The sequence below is a fragment of the Uranotaenia lowii genome, chromosome 3, assembly GCF_029784155.1.
Source record: "Uranotaenia lowii strain MFRU-FL chromosome 3, ASM2978415v1, whole genome shotgun sequence".
Taxonomy (NCBI): Eukaryota; Metazoa; Arthropoda; class Insecta; order Diptera; family Culicidae; genus Uranotaenia; species Uranotaenia lowii.
In genome coordinates, this window is record NC_073693.1 from 6,397,139 (window position 1) to 6,410,983 (window position 13,845).

The 13,845-nt window shown below is 33.7% G+C and overlaps 1 protein-coding gene across 5 annotated transcripts in view; it reads left to right on the forward strand.

Annotated features, from left to right (window-relative positions):
* Window positions 1-795: 795 nt before the first annotated feature.
* Window positions 796-13,845, forward strand: part of LOC129758123 (BAI1-associated protein 3) — a 409,115-nt gene continuing 396,065 nt past the window's right edge. For 3 of the 5 annotated variants that reach the window (XM_055755572.1, XM_055755575.1, XM_055755576.1), the window contains exon 1: window positions 796-1,445. The gene's annotated coding sequence lies outside the window, so the exon portion shown is untranslated. Of the gene's footprint in view, window positions 1,446-2,739; window positions 2,843-13,845 lie in introns of those variants that run through there. The other 2 variants (XM_055755574.1, XM_055755573.1) reach the window with 2 other exon arrangements.

Genomic DNA, 13,845 nt, shown 5'->3' on the forward strand with positions numbered 1-13,845 from the left:
AACATCAGCAGTTGTGTAGAAAAATCTGGCAAAATTTTATTTTGGGCTTTTATTGACTTCACTAGAAGAGTAAGGTTATTTTTTCTCTGAACTTATTGTGGATTGGGATAAAATCTTAATTCAAGTTTTCAAAATGTACAAAGAAAAATGAGTTTAAAGTTTATCATTTAAAAAGAGAAAAACTGATTTTTTTACAAATATTAAGATTTTAATTCAACCATGAACTTAAAATTAAGGAATCTTCACAGACGGTACTAACGGCAAACTCCGGTACCGAGATAGATTTCCGCAAATCCGAAACGCCTCTAATCGAACGGAAAATTCATCAGTTATTTACGTTTCTAAATTACCTTCAACCACTTTTCCATCGGTTTGCAGCCATTACATGGCCATCAATCGTAACGCGCTCTCCCGTAGAATTCTCCCTTCATCTAGGTCACAGACAACAACAGTTGGCAGAGGTGGCGAAAAATTGACCTACATATCACCGGGGAGGTGCTGATGAGCGACATTTTCTTATCAGTTGATTCGGTAGGTTTCCACCAATTTCTTTTAGCTCTCTCAGCTGATTCAGGCTCTCTCCGAGTTTCTTGATGGTGGCTCCAGAGAGTGAACCGTGAATGAACCGGGTTTTCATCGACATCGTCATCATCATCATTGATTCGGCGAATGCATCCATATCGGACGCAAAAGTGTCATCAGTGGGTGAAGGTGGATCGGAACACAGACGTTGGATGATTGGATGGAATGTCTTCCACGGGCTCGCACCCTCCAGAGCTCAGTAGTGTATCGGTCGTGTCGAGTGATAGACGTGGAAAAGTAACCAAGAGCCTTTCCCCAGTTCCTGGGGAAGTCTGAGAGCAAGTGTCAGTGCAAAAAAGGGCTATTCTTGTGTGTTGGACAAACTTTAAAGGGTTTTTGAACGATAAAGTTTCCAAAATCCGCGTCGCCACTCGCGGGACCCGATTTCTGTCCTACTAGTGGCAACAGGAAGAAGGAAGTGGCTGTTAGTCAGTGCATTTAGTGAACAATCCTGCTTTTGGGGCGGGAAAATCGGAAGCAAAAAAGTTGTGCTGAGGAAACTTGCCCTCTTGTGCGTGGAAGTAACCGAGAGCAACCTGTGTGAGTGTGGGATTGCTACTTTTGCTGCTAGCAAAGGGAAATTTTGTGGATTTTTTTTCCGGATTTCTGCACCGACAAGGATGTAAAATGTTGTGCTTGATGTGATTGGTATTCTTGGCAGCTAGTTTGGACGCTAGTTTTTTTCCGGTTGTGCTATCAAATATTGAATCTGCTTTTGGAAAAATGCTGTAAAAATTGATGGATGGCGAAGTGTTTTGCTTGTTCGTGATGTAAATTTTTGGAGCCGCAAGGAAGATCTTGAGAAGAATTTTTCTCTAGGAGAAACCGAACCGAAAAAGGTAGAAAAGGAATATGTTTCTCTGGTGAGTTTGTGATACGTTGTAAATCCCTTTTAGGATTTCGGGGAGCGGTTTTTCCATTTTTCTTTCAGATTGTGGGAGCTGTGCTAGAGAATTATTTTTGTGTTTCCCTTTTTCCCTGTTATTCTCTACTGGAGAACGGTTAGGCGATATAAACTAAGGCATTTTTTTGGGATTTTGTAAAGCTGCGTTAAGCACAAATCTGCCCAAGTTGTAAATTAGGGAGATAAGAATGTCTAACAGTTGAAAAAAACAGCTCCATAAAGAAGGAAAACATAAGAATTTGTTGACGCAAACACATTCCTCCTTCTATAGGGGCCAAAAAACGAATTTGAAAAAAGTTTTCCCCATCTAGGAAGACCGAAAAATTCGTTACGAAAATCCTTCATTTGGATGCTGTCCCTAATCCGTTTGGAAAGATCCAACAAAGTGTGTGTTATACATAGCCGTGCTATTTCCGTGCGGCCAATGTGCTAATGAACCAGAATGCCAATGCGAATTCTCCAGTTGTCATCATCGTCGTCCTCGACCAGAAATACGTATCCGTGATCCAATGTCCCAATTCGCTGGACCCACCACTGGCTGACTGGAATGTGTCCACCGAGATGAAATAAAATCATACGACAGCGACCATCCTTTTTTTCTCCCCTTCGATGGTGGCTCTAGAGAGTTGAAGTACAGCCACATAGTCCACAGGACGAAGACCAATCTGTTGAATGTTTTTGACCATCGTTAAGGCAGAGAACGGCGGCGAATTCGCACAATTTTCCCATGAATTGAAACCCATTGGAAGGAGAAGAAAGTGAAGCGAGAAAAAAACGTGGTAGGAATTTTTGCAGCAAAGTCGTGTGAGACAAGCGGGGAAAAAACCTAAGTTTAGGGAAAAATTTCATCTTACAAGAAAGAACAACCCAACCTCACCTCAAAGTTGCGAAAGCTTCGTGTTGGTTGGTTTTCCTACTATGCTCGGAGGATAATTTTTTGTGACAACTTGTACGAGCGAGCGAACGCAAAAAAAAGGGACCGACACGTATTAGAAGGCAAAAGTGAATTGTGTGCTGGCTCGGGAGAAGTATAAAATATAAAATAAGTAGGAAAAAAAGTGAAAATATTTTTTTATGTTTTTTGTTCAGTTGGAGTTTTTAACGTTGTGTGGGAGAAAGACAAACTCAAACACACAACACCACCATATAGTTAAGTTAGCGGGTTTCGGGAAAGCAAAGTTTTGAACTTCTTTGAAGCTTCTCTCCACTGTGCTGGGGAGCTTAAAAGAGGAAAAAGGTCGTTGTCATATGGTGCTACTTAGGCGTCTAGCCCTCGCCGATGTGGGTTGTTCGCCTGACGGATCCTAGCAAGGAACTCAAACTCGATCAGCTTCTCTACTAACTACTCATAAAAAGGTAAGTTTCCGCAGTTGAACTTTCACACTCTTTTGTACTGTATGTGACTTTTACTTTATGCGGTGTGATGATGTTATCAACTGTTTGAGTCGTTGAAATTATCAAATATTCATCACAATGAATAAAATTAAGAAAATATCAACCAAAAACAAATCAAGATAAATCTTAAAGATGGCCTACGTGAATATTCCCGAATAACAAGTTCTGCATTATCATGTTAGACGAATCTTAGCAGATATACTTTAACCGATAAACAGTTATTTTTCGATTTTATCACGCTCAAAACAAATTTCACCGCTATAGCGGAGAAACCGTGAATTGGCAAAATTCCAACTTAAAGTGGAAAAATGTATTTTTATTGTCTAAAATGATTAATTATAATGTTTTAAGTACTGGATACTTTCGGTTCAAATTAATCGTCTCTATGGCAATTTTAAGATTTTTCTTGAAGAAAAGCAAGTGAAAAAACAAATTGACATTCTCGAAATTCACTTAAGATCAGATGATCTTTACTATTCCATATTTTGCAAAACCAAATCTGAGTCTCTTTTTCATGTTTTAAGACAAAGTACGAAGAATTGCATCTTCTCAAAATTATCTTATCAGAAAACACTAAAGGCTGCTAAATCCGGATTGTTCATGTCTCCCTCTCAAATGAACGAAATCGGATAACACGAATCTCTTTTTAAAAACGCTTACATTCACCCACATCTTTATATGATTCAAAACTCAAATGACGATTTTATACAAAATACGAATAAAGTATTTAAGCAGTTCAATGACATTTTTTTTCATATTATTGAATGCGTCTATAGCATAACATAAACCATAAAAAAATATCACGAACAAAGACGCTCTACGCTTTTAAATGAATATTAAGTTCCTGCACATGGTTTCTGAATGATTTCTCAAAATCACATGATAAAATCGAAAAAATAATCGTGATAAAATCGAGTGTAAATTTGGCGAGTATTGAAGAAATCGAACAGTGAAAAAAATTTAAAAACTACTGTAGACCACTAATCGAGAAAATGGGAGACACGAGATCTGCTATCTGGCGACGGAAATGAAAGTATTACACTGTAAAGTTTTTCGGAGCTTTGATCAGAGATGCCAGGTGTTCTGATTTTTCGGAATTTATCCTGATTTTCGTGGACCGTTTTCAATAACTCTTGAATTGTCCTGATTTTGAAAGAACGGTCTTAAAAATGGCCTGAATTGTCCTGATTTTCATTTTTTTTAAATCTCAATTAGGATCGAATTTGTAGTTAAGTTATAAGAACATCAAACAATTCTGCAATAAAATTGTTGAACTCATATAAACGATGGTAATCTTCGGATCAAATAATATTTAAATGGTGTTTTTTTGATATGAACATCAGTCCAGCCAAAAAGATGCTCACTTTTGTTGCATGTATCAAGGCGTCTACTTCTCTTGTTTATGCAATCTAGTGATGTCCTGGAAAATAAATAAAATCTTTTTTTTTAACACTACACACCTCCGTTGGACAATCGCAAAAAGTGTTGATAAGGGATACCGTCCAAATAAACTTTCATCACTTTGTTAGTGCACGTACAATGATAAAAATATTTGAAAAATCTGATTTAATTTCCAATTGTCATTAGTTAGCACGAAATCTCTTATGGCCCCAGAAGAATGATCGACCATGTTGGTTAAAATCCTCTCAAAATAAGGAAATTAAAATTTTCTAAACATATAGTAAAATTTTCATGATAAATACATGGAAATTAGCAGGAAATTCGTTGCGCTGGATCTAACTTGAAAATTTGCCTATGTTCTAAAAAAAATATATTTTCTTTTGGAACCATTTGTAAGCATAGAATTTTTAAACCTGAAAAATATTTTCAAACCTAAATATAGAAAGATTTTTTTTAGTTTTCACCTGCATGTTTTGGTACTTTAAATGAACGGCAAATTAGCCCAATTGTTTAATCCAAAAACTATGATTTCGGTGTTTGTTGACACCTTCGTCAGGGATCCTACGAATTATGTGTAGTTAATGCTAATGGTTTTTGTGCTAATGGTTTTGTGCCAATTTATGAATTTTTCAAAGAAAATTTTCCGCTGAACAACTTTGTCGAAGACCGTAAATTCGTATCTTATTAGACAAAAAAGTTATTAGCTGTTCAACAGAGGCATGTCTTTTGGCATTGATAAACAATAAATTCAATAGACATTACTGCTTGTGCCCCGCGAAGTATTGCATGAAAATAAGTCATGCAATACCTCGCAAGGCACCCAGCAGTGGTGTCAATTGAATTTATTGTTTATCAATGCCAAAAGACATGCCTCTGTTGAACACCTAATAACTTTTTTGTCTAATAAGATACGAATTTACGGTCTTCGACAAAGTTGTTCATCGGAAAATTTCCTTTGAAGAATTTATAAATTGGCACAAAAACCATTAGCAGGCTTGGTTGCACAAAAGAAACAAAACTGATGTTTATTTTTCAGTACAAAATATTAAATTTTTCCATACAAACCTAAAAGTCAAAATTTACTCATGTAAATGTTACTAAAAAATTCTACAAAAAATCATGGTTGAGTTTTGGACCAAAACAAAGCTTTTGAGACCCCAGGGTTTGAGAAATTCAAAAATGACCCCAAATGGACTCAGTCTACTAGTTCACTTTTCGTTTTTTTTTTCGCAGATCAAAGCCGGACTCATATGGGTTGTTCCTCATGCATTTTCAAGTATTTCTTCTAAATTTGATCTGCTACATATTACCATGCATTGCAGATTCTACTACGGCCAGGCCAACCAAGTGACGAAAACAGCTAAATATACAGGAACAAGGGTGGAATGAAACGTGGAGTTCCCTGCCAAACGCTTCATGTGATATTTTGTCAAAAAATTTATTTTTGATTGATTGGTAATTGGTAAAAATCTTGGACGGATTAGGGTTAAAGAAGAAACGATCTCACTAAACTCCTAATGATTCTGATGGTGCTATCCCTCTGTTTTTCGTGGTTCCGGTTGTTCGCGTTTACCTAAGAACGTAATTAGTAGGCCCTGCCAAGAACTAAAAAAAAGCAAATACGAGCTGGAAGAAAATGTTGCTCAGACTTCCAGTTATTTTTTTCGTTCTTCTACTAGGAGAAATCTTCATGAGCATTTTACGAGAACCAATGTTTCAACGGAAATACACTTATCGATTGATGCACAATCATAAGATCATTAATATCCCTCCAACCGAAACTAAACTTTCTCGATTTCAAGTATAAAAATCACATTGACCAGGAATAGAATACCTTTATCCATTATCAACGATTGATTTTCTTCTTGCATGATTTGCCAAGTACAACAGAACACCAAATTTAGAAATGAACGCATGTATTTCATGGATGCATTTCAATCACTTGTAATATGTAACTTTCTAAACAGAAGTCTCCAAAACACCTGATGCTCGCGAAAATACAAACGAGAAAAACGCGACGTTGGGAAAAATATATCCGTCCTCGAGCACGGCTTGCTGCGATCTCTGTGTTAATTTTTTCTAGCGTTTCTTTCAAAATAGTTGATTCTGAATTGCTTTAGTAAAAGCGTACTGTCCGGATGTGTTGTGGTGGAGACTCCACCGTGAAGTTTCTCTGTGAATTAGTAATAAGTATTATGGTTTTGGTTGCCTTATATGACAAAAAGTTCGAGTTACATTAAAATTTGAAATTTTAGAATTTTCTAACTCTAAAAACATCGATGTATCGATCTATCGATATTTTTGACATGTTTTTTATCGATCTTTATTTATTATTTTTCTGTTAGATGTATATAACGGATGCAAAGATTGAGATGAGATTTTGGATATCAGTTTTCCGGTTAACTGTTTTTATAGTGTTGAAAATATGGCACATCTCGAGATAGTGTTTGTTAAAACAAGAGTCGAAACATATGTAGTTTCTCAATGTTAAAAGTGTATCCTGTCTCTGTTATTTGGTCGGGGTTCGACCAGACCGAACTGAACGCCATCAGCATTTTTTCGAGTCACTTGAGAATAATGAACAAATATTTTCATCTGTAGACGAAATCTGATAAAGTTATCAACCAAAATCAATAGTTTCTAAAAATCCCATTGAATTATTTTAGATTTATCGGTAGCGCACAAGAATAACAAGAGTTTCAAAATCTGCAGTTCAAAAATTTGTTCAGGGCGTTCAGTTCGATCTGGTCGCAGGCAGGCCATTTGTTCAACTAAAATTGTGTTGTTCTTCCCTTTCTGATTTTTTTAGTAATGGTTTAATTTGTATTAGCGTCTTGTTTCTTCTTTATTAACTTGATGTTACTCCATTGGCCTGCGAGACGTTGGTCGAGTGAATTTTTGTTGAGTCCAATAAAAAAATATGGGCATGGATCCTTACATTTGACCTCATATATTACATTATAATTCTCATCAATACTCTTCCGTCTGGTGGCGATCTAAACTTAGTAACGTTAGAAACCAAGAAATCAACACACACTGTACACTAGACTTAGTCGATTTGTGGCCATTATTGAATTTCTAGAACCATGTGGTCTAATTAGCTTCGTTTTGGTTTAAAACTCATACCTGATTTTTTGCAGATTTTTAAAGTAACGTTAACTTGAGTAAATTTACACTTTTAGGTTTGAACGAATATTTTGTACAAAAAAATCAACATTATTTTTGTTTCTTCTGTGGAACCAACCCTGCTCTGCTTATGATTTTTTTTAAATTCTCTTAAGTAAATCCACTAAACAACTAAAGTAGTCATGCAATATTTGTTACATTAAAATGCATCAGTGCATCTTGCCAGCAGATCGTGGCCTAGAGGATAGCATACTTGTCTTCTAAGCCAACGTTCATGAGATCGAATCCGTGACATAACCTGGCACACATAGTATGATAAAGGTTGGCGGTTATAGCATTAGTGAAATGCTAGCCGTGTATACCTTGGAATTGTACGCCTCAATAATGCAGCACATGCATGTGGATGGATCTTTTCAAGGGAACTTAGATTGCACTTGGAGATCCTATCTTTATATGTGTGTGCTCGTAGTGCTACCGCTAAACAACTGCAACTTCAACCAATAGTGCAGGGGTGTCAAGTAGCATAGCAAAGTAAAAATAGTAACGCGGGGTAATACCACAATAGATCAACTTAATGGTCGCAGTGGACTCTCTCCCCAACAGGATAAAAATAAGTGCATATTTTTAAGCAGTTTATTTTTCACTAATGAGATTTTTTTATATTTTTATTTTATATATATATATATGGGAGAGTGGGGAATCATGGGCCACTTTTTTTCGTTGTTCCATAACTTCTTTATTATAAAAGATAAAATGAAAATAAAAAATGGTATCGTTTTCTACATTTTCAAGGTATCATATGGTATTTTTTATAGTTTTTTATAAGTTATTTTACCCAAATTCTGACTGTTTGAAAAATAGCAATATTTTTTGGATTTTGAAAAATGGTGGGGAATCGTGGGCCACCAAATCCAAATTGACCAAATAACATGCAAAATTTATGAGTTGACCCAAAACGGTGATTTCCTAGTTCATTTCGTTATTTAAAAGAAATTTCAGATGATGAAATAAAAAAGAGAACTGTGTATGATCGCATAGATTTCAAAACCTGTCTCGCGAACGTTTTGCAAAAATCTTAAATAGGATGGACAAAATATGTTTCATTACTCTTCATTTGGCATAACAAAACTTAACAGATCGGAGAAACGTATTTTTAGTTCTGAACGTGTATAAAAACATAAAAATATAGGTGGTTCAAGAAGTGTGGCCCACGATTCCCCACAATCTATGATTTGCAAATTGGTTGCGTTTGTGTGACTTATTGATGTTTCATCAAAAATTCCTTTTCCACGTGAAAGATCATGACAAAACTAAGACATAAGCGTATGAGCATATTTTTGACATGCACTTTAGGCTCCCCATCGATGATATTTGCGGGTGTTTTTTTAATTATGTAAGTAAATTTTCCTTACTTTTTTTAGCTTGATAAATAAAAGAATCATATGATGCGTATTTAAGTCAACAACATATAGAAATATATGCTCACGCAAAGCGACGACGATGACAGTTGGTTTGAGATTTTTATCTAAACACACATCTGAGATAATAAAAGTGGCCCACGTTTCCCCATGGCACACGATACCCCACTCTCCCCTATATATTTCTATTCAACACATACCTTTTGTATTTCGATATATTATGGACCACAATAGGCTTTTTTTTTATTAATTTGAACAAACTTGAGCTCACTTAAAATAATCCATCCGTCGTTTAGTATAGAAAAATGGTGATTGTTATTGTGTATTATATGGCAACAGAATAACGAAATATTATTTTCTTAACTGTTTATTTTAAAACATTAAATGCAAAGTTGAGCAGTTTTTTTTCAAGCCGATAATATTCAAAATCATATGAATCGAAAATGAAATACTGTCTCAAGCAAAATATTCAAATCAACTGGGCGTTCACCTAGTGATTAATAATAAAATCTCAAGAGAGATTAATCTAAAACAATTACCGTGATCAGTGCTGCAAATAATCAGTGATAGTTTGAAATTTTCAGTTGAATTTATTGCAGTGTATCGGTTAGTCCAATTCCAACTGGATTCATACCAGAATGAACAGAAAGCTCAATTCCAAAAGCACTCTGCACAAGCATTCACCAATCGGAAAATTCCGGTGGTCAGTATGTATTCAGGCTCTTTGCAGGTTCATGAGATTATCCATCCAATCTTCATTTTCAGTATCAAGCAAACATTGCTGAAAGTGAAAAAGCCCCATTAAGTTTAGTTGAATGGTGACAAAGCTTGTTCGACGCACAAGACTTGTGGAAATTGAATAATTACTGTTGAAATTTCTATTTCTAAAATTTTTTTTTTACAAAAAAAGTATTTTCCCAAAACTATGACACAAACATAACAAAAAAGTGGTAATAAAATTACAAAACATGACAAATGTGGTAAAAGTATGACAAAATTATGACAAAAAATATACAAAAATCTGACAAATATGACTAAAATTTCAAAATACAATGATAAAATACCATCACAACTTGTCGAAAATAAGACAATTGTGATAAAAATATGAGAAACTTTGGACCAAAATATGACAAGAATAACAAAATTTTGGCAAAAATTTAACAAATTTGTAAAACAATTGAAAAAAATATGAAAAATATAACATAAATATGACAAAATATTAGCAAACAAATTTAAAAATATGACAAGCGTGGTACAAATCTGACGAATATATGACAACATCATGTCATAAAATTGCATTAAAAATCTGATACATTTATGACATAAATAAGACAAATATGACAGATTTATGACTAAAGTATGACACAAATTTTGAATTTAAGGGACAAAAATACCGTCAAACAATTTTAAAATTATGGCAAAGTGGTAAAAATTTGACAAATGTCATATCTTTCAGGTTTTTGTCATTTTTTACCACATTTGTCATGTTTTGTCATTTTTTTGTAATATTTTTTTTCCATATATATAAGAATTTTGTCATAAGTTTGTCTTATTCTTATCACATTTGTCATATTTTTGACTAAAGTTTATCCAGTTTTGTCATTTTATTGTTAAATTAATGTAAAATTATGTCTTAATTTTTAAATATTTTTGCCGTATTTGTCAGACTTTTTTCATAATTTTTTTCTTTTTTTTTTTGTCATGTTTTGTTATTGTTTTGTCAAAATTTTGCTATAATATGTGATATTTTAGAATTTTAGTCCCATCTGTCAGATTTTTGTCATATTTTTGTAAGGTTTTGTCATTTTATAGTAAATTTTTTATCATGCCATAATTTTGTCATATTTGTAAGATTTTTGTCATTTTATTGTCAAATTTTTGACTTATTTGTCAAATCTTTGGTTTTCTTCATATTGTCATAATTTTGTCGTGTTTTTACCATATTTATTACATTTTGTCACAATTTTGTAATGTAAATGACTCTGAAAATAAATTAATCATTAAGATCTGATGTTAATAAACTTGAATCAACTTTCAGTAACTTTCCTATTAAAGTGAGTCAAGGATAAGATGGCTCCAAATCAAAAATAAACCATTTTAATGTTTATTTTGTATTTTTAACTTGATATTCCATAAGTACAGTAAATTTACTTACAAAAAGGCAAAAGCTTAAATGTTTTATACTAGACAAAGTCGATGAAACGGACACTTTTTATTTTTCTAAAAAAACAATGCTTGGCACAAATCTAATAATAGGAATTAGGGATATCAATACCGACGATACTGAAACCAAAAACTTTTATCACTGTTCGATTTTTCTAATACCGAATGCAGGCTTCAAAACCTTAACAAACTGGTTTTTTCCCAAGCTGCTCTATTTACATAAAGAACATTTGCTTAAGATACGAATAAAATATTTTGTACTACTTAATAATTTTATTTAAAGTTGATAAAAGTTTTATGACTTGAAGTTTGGTGTAAAAATTGTTTTCTAAATATCGTGTCGTGTGTAGGACCTTCAGGAAGAACAACAACTTGCTGTAAAATTCCTTAAAAAAAAATCTTTTTCGTATCTCCAGAGAAGAGAAGTCTAATATAAGCTTGTTTTTTTTTTTAATTAAATAGTTCATTAGCTCTTTTTCCTAACAATGGCTTGCCCTGCATCTTTTCAAACAAAAAAACTTTCCGTTTTAATTTCAAGGTAAATGCAACAAGAAAATCAATTTTCTCCTTCCCCCGTCTAATGCAAATCAAACTGATAACCTTGCACCTTCACTATCTGACTCCATTAATCGGTATCGTAAAACGGAATTACACTCGTAAAACACTTTTTATCCAATCAACTTGTGTGTGAGAGGGTGGTAGAAATGGAAAAACTTGTTACATTTACACACAGACAGAAAAAAAACGTCACATTCGAGTAACCACCAGAGCTGGAAACGACATTTTCTCTATAAACTGTGCCACAGATAAAGAAACTAGTTCCAGCAAAAATCCCCTCTAGATGGGGTGACTAATTTACCAGTTTTTCCTCCACCCACAGCTCTCGGGTTCCAATTCTTTGATCATTCTTCATGGTGGAAATTTCCTTTTTTTTTTGTTTCCATGCAAGTTTTTCACTCCCGCCACCACAAAGAATGAGGACAATTTGAAGCGGTCATAAATGTGTGTGGAGTTGCGCTTTATCTTCTACGCTATATGCAAAGCCATAAAACTGATAGCGCGTACCAACTGCTTTGTTGACTGACTTGGCGGAAATAGTGTCCCGGAAAAGTGGATAGTGCGTAATTTTTTAACGTTGAAAAATGAAAAAAATGACAAAAATGACAAAAAATTACAAAAATGACATAAATGACATAAATGACCAAAATGACAATAATGACAAAAATGACAAAAATGACAAAAATGACAAAAATGACAAAAATGACAAAAATGACAAAAATGACAAAAATGACAAAAATGACAAAAATGACAAAAATGACAAAAATGACAAAAATGACAAAAATGACAAAAATGACAAAAATGACAAAAATGACAAAAATGACAAAAATGACAAAAATGACAAAAATGACAAAAATGACAAAAATGACAAAAATGACAAAAATGACAAAAATGACAAAAATGACAAAAATGACAAAAATGACAAAAATGACAAAAATGACAAAAATGACAAAAATGACAAAAATGACAAAAATGACAAAAATGACAAAAATGACAAAAATGACAAAAATGACAAAAATGACAAAAATGACAAAAATGACAAAAATGACAAAAATGACAAAAATGACAAAAATGACAAAAATGACAAAAATGACAAAAATGACAAAAATGACAAAAATGACAAAAATGACAAAAATGACAAAAATGACAAAAATGACAAAAATGACAAAAATGACAAAAATGACAAAAATGACAAAAATGACAAAAATGACAAAAATGACAAAAATGACAAAAATGACAAAAATGACAAAAATGACAAAAATGACAAAAATGACAAAAATGACAAAAATGACAAAAATTACAAAAATTACAAAAATGACAAAAATGACAAAAATGACAAAAATGACAAAAATGACAAAAATGACAATAATGACAAAAATGACAATAATGACAATAATGACAATAATGACAATAATGACAAAAATTGATTGTTAGTTGAATTACACAAAGTTTACAGAAATATGTACACCAAATTTACAAAAAAAAGCCTAGATCTAATTTCAAACAATTTTCATTGCCGTTAAAACTAAAAAAAATTGTTATAGATTTTTTTTTGATTAAAATTGATTACAAAACTTCGTAGCTCAAATTTTAGTTAAAGAATATGAATGCCAAGCTCATAGAGATTCCATCAGCGACCAAACTAAATTATCAACCTCGCCTCATACATGGAGATGGAATTTTCTAGTTTAACTGTCTGACGTTCCAGCTCATAGCAATGAATGAATATTCAGCAGCAAACCAAATTAATACCTGGCAAACCAATTCCGGTTGACACACACGTTGATACCCGGTATCAGCATCCAGGAGACCCTCCAGCAACTGAAGCGAACAGTAGTGAGAGATAGAAATGGAAAAAAAATCGCCAAAAAGTTGCGAATGAATATTTCACTCGTGTCGCAGATTCCGCTGCCGAATCACCAACAACAACGACTAGGAGATCTTCCCCGCAGCATCATCAGTATTGCTAGGATACGGCTCTCTAGCGGTTGGCAGCTGACACTTCCTCTTTTTTTTGTCAACGGATCCCCGAGATCACGTCGATTGGAAGTTGTGCTGGGAAATGGAAAAAGTGATCCCCTAGCTAGACTGCAATCCGCTACAAACAACCAGCTCACGAAAACTATAACCTAGCTCACTTCATTGTATTTCCCCATTCTGTGATTATCTGTGAGTCTTCACGGGAGACGCCGTGCTTTTAAATAATTCATTAGATGCTTGAGGAAGGATGTTTTTCTTATTTGTTCAAACTCGATTTTGTGACTGGAATATGAATATGTTTCAAGATTTCACCCCCAT